General features: G+C 58.3%; 1 non-coding gene across 1 annotated transcript; it reads left to right on the top strand.

The window, feature by feature from the left end:
- The first annotated feature begins 484 nt into the window (after positions 1–484).
- Positions 485–593, top strand: LOC115937021 (U6 spliceosomal RNA). Its single transcript, XR_004072364.1, has one exon. It is a non-coding gene; the product is annotated as a U6 spliceosomal RNA (small nuclear RNA).
- Positions 594–6,599: the final 6,006 nt, after the last annotated feature.

Here is a 6,599-nt window from a genome sequence, read left to right on the forward strand (position 1 = left end):
GAAAAGCCGTGGACTGAGCGGGCGGGGCAGGGAAGCAGCTGGTGCCAAGGTGGGAGACTGAGCAGATGATCCCAGCAGCTGTGAACTCATGAGACAGACGCTGCTGACACCAGCTTGCAGGGCCGGTCCCCGCTCTTGCCTGTCCCCTGAACCCCCTCGGCGGCCACCCTGGTCCAGGCGGCAAGGGGTGTAAGTTGGGGGAGGATCAGCAGAAGGCCAGGCCAGACTCTCCCAGGGAGCCCCCCAGGAGACTGTGCGACCCTGGGCCTCAGTGTTCTCATCTGGACAATGGGCCTCGAAGACCCTGCCGCTACCGTCAGGCTCTGAGCCACCAAGGCATTTCCCCCGCACCCAGCCTCACTCCTGCCAAGAGGACCCCTTGCAGCCCTCCACCCCCTCACCCAGGCTCCTGGCTCCCTATGGGAAGTGTAGCCCACTCGGCGCCACCATCCTGGGGCCTCCAGCCTCGTCTCCGAAGGACGGGGTGTGCTCGCTTCGGCCGCACACACACCAACACTGAAGCAGGGCGGGCAAGAGGAGCGTGGCCCCTGCATAAGGATGACACACAGAATCTTGAAGTGTTCCATGTTTAAAAACAGAAAAACAAAAGATGAGGCCAAAGACTGCCTGCAGCATCTCTGTCCTCCCCATGACCCCCAGGCAGACCCTTGCTGCAGGCTCTGCAGGGCGGGAGGTGCCTTGTAGCTGACCTGGGAGGGGCCAATGTGACAGTAGGGTGGGAGGGATCCGGGGGACTCCATCAACCCCATTGTCACCGCCCCCCCCCCAAGAACTGCCTGGCCTCAAACCAAGCTTTGCCAAACCAGCTGTGTGACCTGAGGCAGGTAACTCAACCTCTCTGAGTGGCTCATCGATAAGGTGCCGATGCGCTGGCCCCCTTGACAGAGCTGGAGTGAGAACTGGCTGCCACGGCCGCAGTGGGAGCCGCCCAGCCAGTGCCCAGCGCTCCGCGGTATAAGGACAGCTCCCGGGCATGAGAGAAAAGACAACCGTGGAGCTTGAAGGGACTTCAGCCAATGCTGACCCCAGGCCTCACTTGACGTCCACAGAGGGCAGCTGGAAAACGGGCCACACAGCCCTTAGGGCTCAGAGGGCACAGAGCCCAAGTTTCTGGCTCCCAGGCCAGTTCTCCCTGGTCACCTGAAGTCACTCCTGCCCCTGCTGCAGATGCGACAAATGCCTTCTCCATGATGGCATCCAGAGATGCCAGGCAAGAGTGGGCACGGGAAAGCACACCGCGGGCCTCGGGAACCCCCGCTCCGTTGTCGAGGACGAAAGAACCACTTGGTTTGAGGCCAGGCAGTTCTTGGGGGGGGGCCCGAGTGGGGCATCTGCCCGAGAAGGCGAGGCCAGGGTGGGATCCAGGCTACTGAGGCCGCGCTCCCTCTGCCTGCTGTCCGCTGGGCCCCCTTTTCCCTGGCAGAGGCTCCAGGCTTGATGAAGCTGTCTGTTGTCTGCAGTGTCACTTCAGATAGAGTCCAAAGGGGACAAAGGGAACAGGAACCACAGGTCCCTGAAACAGGCTGAACCCGATGTCAGCGGCTTCCTTGGGTCTTTAATGCCAGCCAGCTGCCCTGTGGATGCTCAGCCCAGCCCCTGCCCAACCTCACACGGAGGAGGGGGACACTGTGTACAGCCCCTGATTAATTAAACCAATAAACCACCAATGCAAATCTGGCCAAGGACCAGCTCTTCACAGTGCTCCATGCTGAGGGGAGGACTGCATGAACCACTGCAGCAGAACAGGAAGTAGGGAGGAGAGACAGAGGAGGAAAAGAAGGAAGAGAAAGGCCAGCCAGGGAGGGGGCTCAGAATCAGGCTGAGGGTCCTGGCCCCCAGACCTCCTCTCTGGACCACATCATGACTCATATCTGTAGCATCCCCTGGGGTCCCGTTCTCACCTTTGTGCTCTCCTTCCCACCTCCTGTCAACATGGCTTCAAGAAAAGTCCTCTATCAGTCATTCACACTATAGTAAGAATTTGAAGCTGGACAAGAGTGCAGAGATGCCCTGATCCCACGTCATTTGGGGGATAAAGCAACTGAAGCTAGGAGGGCTAAATGCCCCTGGGCGCCAGTGGCCAAGCTGAAAACTTCTGAGCACTAGGCCTACACCATTGGTCTTTGTGATGCACAACCTCCCCATGCCAAGGTCTTCCTTTGGTGGAGAGTCAAAATGTCTAACTTGGTGGAAAATATAGGCATATACTAGTGTGGGCCAAGGCTGGCCACCACAGTAGGAGTCCTGCAGGGGCCCTTTCTTCAGTGTCTTTGGGTCTGGGCAGTGTGGGACCCTGGCAAAGGCCCAGGCAAGCAGCCCTGCTCACCCTCTATTCTGGAGTCTCAGGGGACCTGGTTGTCAGGAAGTTTGTCCATTAGGAGAAGCTGTGTGGCCTGGGGCCAGCCCTGGTCTTTTCTGGGCCTCATTTTCTCTGTCTGATCACAAGGGACTCAGAACTAACCATCTGTAAGTGACTCTTCATCAGGGTCTGTAAGGAGAGAACTGCCTCTTTGACAAGCCTGGGGTCTGGCCTGAACAGAGAGCTTATGTTTGGAGCCAGAGCCCCTCTAGCCACCCCCAAACTGCTGGATGGGCCCTGGGGTTCAGCCATGAATTCCAAGCACCCTTCATTTCCCCATCTATAAAATGGGGTCTCACGGGTGGGAGGCTATGCACTAATGAATGCTTTCTGAGCCTCAGAAGAGAAAAAGGGGAGCCTCTGTGGGGACCAGGGGATATAAGGCTGCAGCCTAGGGGTCCCTGATGCCAGGCTGATCACTGGGCCCTGCCCCGCTGGTCTAGGAAACACCAGCAATCCAGCAACCTCTAGTCTACTAGAGAGGTTTTCCTGGCATTCACTTCCTCTGGGACCTCAAGGAAAATCTTCCGCACGTCATGTCCCCTACAGCCCTCCTCTGTAGATGGTTCGGAAGCCCTGTGACCCAGGTTCCCAACTCTAGAGAAAGTGACAGCATTTTCCTCATGTCCCTCTCTCCGACTGGGGTTTGTCAAGTCTTCACACATCCCTACCACTCTGAGGGACACAGGGGATACATGGGAAGGTGCCAGCCATCAGGAGGCTATGTCTCCCCTGGGTAGACAGAAGGCAAAGCAATGAGAGAGGCTGAATGTCACCACGTGTGAAAATGTTAGAATAAATGGCCTCACGGCCCAGATGCCTCAGCAGGGAAAGGAAGCATAAAGCCCTGCAGTCTTCTAGTTCCTGACCCTGGCAGACATCTCCAATAGATCCCACAACTCTTTCCAGCTGAGCCCGGATGCAGCCTCCCTGGTCTTTCTGTGAATGGTGCTCCGGGCAGCCCCCGGCCTGATCGCTGGAGTTAGCAAGCAAAGCGGGGCTCACCTGTCCCCAGAGGTCTAAGAATTATAGCTGAGCCGGCTGCAGGAGACTTCTTGGAGGGAGAAGTCTTCACCTAGGCCTTGAAAGAAGAATCTGGATAGTTGGAGGGAACAGAGAGATGTTCCAGGTGGCAGGAGCAGTGTAAGTGGAGATCTGGAGAGAGAAATCTGCACGGTACATTCAAGGGCAGTGAGATCAGGTGCCAGAGGGGAGAGAAGCCCAGAAGAGTAGAAGGAGGCAGAATGGGAGGTTGGGGGGGGGGTGCCCAAAGTCAGGCCAGTCCCACCCCTTTTCCCAGTCTGGTTGATTGAACCTGAAGCCCCACTGCCTTCTGTACCCACTCCCTAGCCTGGAGAGAGGCCCTGGAGGAGCGTGGGGTGAGCGAGGTGGCACTGGGTCACAAGGAAATTTGCAGCCCCATTAGAATGACATGTCACTGCCCATTCGGAGTTGCAGGGTAGGTGCCTGCGATGCATAAACCATCACCGGCAGCTCTGCTCCGTGGGTGATTTACAGCCGCATCCAGCCCAGTCCGGCCACCGGTCCAGGGGCAGCCCACACCACAGGGAGAGCTGTCCTCCATCACTGCACCGGGGGCCAAGTGCAGAACGGCCAACTCAGACACCAGGGCCTCTAGGGCTCTAGGATGCAAGGGGCACACAGGCCAAGGACAGGTGCACAATGCAACCCCTTTCCCTTCCCCTGGGCCCCTCCTTAGAAGACAAGTCTCCACCCACACTTTCCTTTAGAACCTCTCTTAGTTTTCACCTCTAACAGGGAGCCCACCAGGATTTATCTGCAAGACCTAACCAACTGCACAGAATGGCAGGAAACCTGTTTATAGGTCTGACCCAATGCTAATATTCTAAGGGACTTGGGCAAGCCATCCCTCTACCCAGGACTCAGTGTCTCCATCTGTCACCAAGGGAGTCAGACAAGAGAGCCCTCGGGCCTCCAGCAATAACTCTCTCATCATTTCTGTCCAGAGGAGGCCAGTTGCCTGGCTGGCCCTACAGGATCATCTGGAGTCTAGGCACCTTGTCTTGCTGCCCTCAGAGCCTAGCCCAGGTGCTGACCAGCAACCTGAGGGGTTCAAAGGCCCAGAACCTTGGACTGCCATAGCTGGAGGGGCCTTCAAAGACCCTATGGTCCAAACTCTGCTTTTCCCAGATGGGCCATGGAGGCCCAGAAAGGGCAATGACTTGCCCAAGGCTGCACAGCAAGCCCTCCACAGCCAGGACCTGTACCTTAGTTGAGATCTTGGTGATGTGACTCCTGGGTACAAAGGCTGTGCTAACTGTCCCATTCCTGCCACTCACAGGGAGTCCCCTGGGGTAAGGGAGGGTCACTGGACCCTGATGGGTGGGGTCAACAGGGCAAACAGAAAAAATCCCCCCCACCTGCCAAGAACCCACAGTTGAGACAAGAGGAAGAGATTCTCCTGGGAAACAGGAACCAGAGAGTGCACTGTCCCACCAGACTCCCCCATCAGCTCCCCGCTGCCTGTCATTCCACCGTAAGTGAAGTGTTGCTTTGGGGTAAAAACTGCCCTCTTTATAGAGGAAGTTCCAAAGTCATTTCCTAGCATCTCAGTATAAATGAATTTGTCAGAAGTCCTTCTCTGAGGCAACAGGGGCCCAAGATCAAATAAAGGATCCAAAGAGAAAGACCCCTGCTTCTTCTGGGGTGCAGACAAAAGTTCCTAGAATTCTCTCCCCATGGGCAGCCCTCTGGCCTCATATGCTGGTTTACAGCTTGTCCCAGCACGTGCGCACACACACACACACACACACAAACACAAACACATGCACACGCACACACCGCACTGCCGAGACCAGAGTGAAAGCATCAGCCTAGCAAAGACCTTCTCAGTGTCAGAGAGGGCTTTCTCAGGGGTGGGGAGCTGCCTGACCCTGGAGGCATCCAAGCCAAGGGAGTGGAATGACGAGGGGCTTTCCATCCCAGAGACACTCGAGGACACTTTGCCACTCCCCGTCCTCCCCCTCCTCCTCCATGAGCTCCCCAGTTCTGCCAGCCTGAATGCAAGTCCATGAATGTCCTGCCCATCCTCTGCCCTGCTACTGGGGCCCTGGCATTTGAGGGTGTTCTCTGAGTGGCCAGTGCCAGGGTGGCCCCTCGCAGGGGCTGGTAGCCCCCTTGTCACAAGGCTCCAGGGCCCCCAGAGCCCCCCACCAATCAGGCCACAGCCCACCCCTCAGTTGCTGGTCCCAGGCTACAGGACCCTTCGTTAGCACTCATGGGGGCACAAGGAGCCTTGGCCTCCGACCCGGGAAATGACAGTCCCCAAAGGCCCTCACTCACTCGCTCACAGTCTCCCACGTGCCTGTGGGCAGGCACCCAGGTGGGGGCGCGGAGACCGGCCTGCAGTCCTCCTACCTCTTGGCTCCGGATGGCTCTCCCGCTCCGAGCCTTTGCCTCCTGCTCTGCCAGTCTCTCCCTCCCCTCTGGCTCTCCTCCTGTGGGTCCCATCTCCTCCCAGTCCGGCCCTAGCGCTCTTTGCCTCTGTGCCTTCTGCCCCTCATTCCCCGCCTCCTGCTCTCCCCATCTCCGCCGGCCCCAGCCCTGCGGGGCTGCACACCCAAGCCAATGCTGAATCAGCGTTTCTGAGCCCTTCGGAGCTGAGGGCAACTCTCCCTTCTCCCCAGCGCAGCCCCCCAGGCAGCCTCCTCCCGCTACTCCCTGTCCTCTGGCCATCTCCTGGGGACCCAGCCCTGTGCCAGGCCCCAAGGCAGGCAGGGGAGGGGAGAGGCCCAGGCACTTCCCTCAGATAGCCAAGGTGGGTTTTACATACAAGCAAATGGAAGCACAGAGACATGAAGAGACCACCCCAGCCAAGCTGCTGTTTAAACCCAGGTCTGCCGGACTCCAAAGCCCAGGGGCTTTCTTATCTCCACGTCGGGGAGCCCAGACAGCTGGGCTAATGGTACAGCCAGGACTCGAACCTCCAGCCCTGCAGGCGCACAGGGACTAGTTCCGTCAGAGCCAGGAGATGCTCACGGAGGGGTGTCCCTGCCACCAAGGGGATACCATCTAGGACAGGGGTGGGGCTGGGGGGGTCCTGGAAGGAAGCATCAGGGAGAGGGAGATGGGGGACCCCGGTGGGAGAGCAGGAGGCAGGGAGGGGATGAGCGCAGCAGGGAAGGAAGGGAGGGGAGGGCAAAGCAGGAGGACCCAGGAGGAAAAGACAAAGGGAAGG

The sequence above is a fragment of the Leptonychotes weddellii genome, chromosome 6 (assembly GCF_054177405.1).
Source record: "Leptonychotes weddellii isolate Sample4059 chromosome 6, ASM5417740v2, whole genome shotgun sequence".
NCBI classification, from domain to species: Eukaryota; Metazoa; Chordata; class Mammalia; order Carnivora; family Phocidae; genus Leptonychotes; species Leptonychotes weddellii.